The sequence below is a fragment of the Pteropus vampyrus genome, unplaced genomic scaffold (assembly GCF_000151845.1).
Source record: "Pteropus vampyrus isolate Shadow unplaced genomic scaffold, Pvam_2.0 Scaffold40, whole genome shotgun sequence".
Classification (NCBI taxonomy): Eukaryota; Metazoa; Chordata; class Mammalia; order Chiroptera; family Pteropodidae; genus Pteropus; species Pteropus vampyrus.
Window position 1 is genome coordinate 2,177,113 of NW_011888821.1, and position 1,622 is coordinate 2,178,734.

Here is a 1,622-nt window from a genome sequence, read left to right on the forward strand (position 1 = left end):
AAACAGGATTGGTGGGTTTAAGATACTTGCCCCACATTCACTCAACTGCCAAGAGGCAAAATTGGGTCTGGGGACTCAGTCTTCTACTCTAGAATGATTTTCTTGCCTGAGAAGTTTGGAGTCGTGAAGATAGTGTTCAGGACACAGTAGACGCTCATTAAATCTTTGTTAAATAAGCCATCCTTTCTTTCTTCTGGGTCGGATGCAGTGTCTCAACAACCACCCCCCCACCAACTCGTAGAAGCTCTAACATTATATCATGTTGCCTGACATAAAATATTCTAGTGGAATTTATGTGGTCACTGATGCACTAATTTTGTTAATGCCTGAATATAATCTCCTCTCTTTGTCAATTATTCATAACAAAGGCATCATAATGATTCACCATAAAGGGTTGGTGAATAGAGATGACAGGATTCAGTGCCACCCTTGTCTCCCGGTTACAGGGAGAAGGCAGAGGGTGGCAGCTTCTAGAAGCCTCTGGAGAATTACTGAAGATTGGGGCCAGATGGTACTTGCTATAATTTTTTAGAACTCAGCCATAGCTCAAGCACATGCCACAATTTGCTGATTTTTAACCTGATGGAATTGATGGAAAGCGAGTATTACAGTGAAACAGATCTGCGGAAATCACCTGATCCATCTATTATTGTATAGATGGAACACTGAAGCTCAAGGACACGAAGTGACTTAGCCCACGTGGCCTTTCCCACTGTAATAGCCCTCGCTCCACAGGTCAGAGAATCAAAGTGGGGATTCTGCCAGCTGCTAAGTATGTCCATCCTAATTATGACCTATCTATGCGTTCTGGAAGTGGGGGAATAACCACAGAGTGGGTTTGGGGACCCAGTGGACCCACTGTGAGACAGACTTCCATAGATCACCTGACCCTCTATAATACCTACTCTGACTGCAGGGCCACAGAGATGCTTTGGTTCTCCTAGAATCAATGCCATTTCTGAGCCAGTGTCCAGCAGTCTCCAAAAGGTCTGATTGTTTCCTTTTCCCCAATGCATACCGATCCTAGACAAGGCTATAGGTCCCTTGCAGGAAGGCTGGCAGATAGATTTACATTATAAATTTTCAAGGGGATCCAGCCTCCTTCTCATTGGAGGGGCCCAAGGTCTGCAAATCATCTCGAGGCTGCGGATTGATTGAGAGACTGTGACTCTTTGTATTATGATTTGAGTTAGACTTTTGTTTACTTGACCAAGAACTTTTCTGCTAATACAGATCAAGTAAGAATTTAGTAGACTTCCTGTCTACCTTACTTCTAAGATACCATGATTAACTAGCCAACGCCATAGGTCTGTATGGGTTGGATTATTCTGATTGCTGCTTTGACTCTCCTGTCCATTATGATAACTGTGCCCACCTTGCCCTTGGTGGTCGAGTGCCTGCACTTGGCCCCTATCACCCCAAGATCCAATTACTCCCATTGCATTTAGGTTTCCCGGTTGAGTGGCTGTGGTTCCCTCTGTAAGGTCTGGCCTACAAAGAACAAGGACAAAGCTCTTCAAGGAGGCCAGGTTCCCCTTACAAATTTATTTCTCAAAATATTAGTAAAAGCTACGTCTTCTGGGTCCTCCCAGTGTGGTTGAGTAGGTCTTAAATGGCAAATC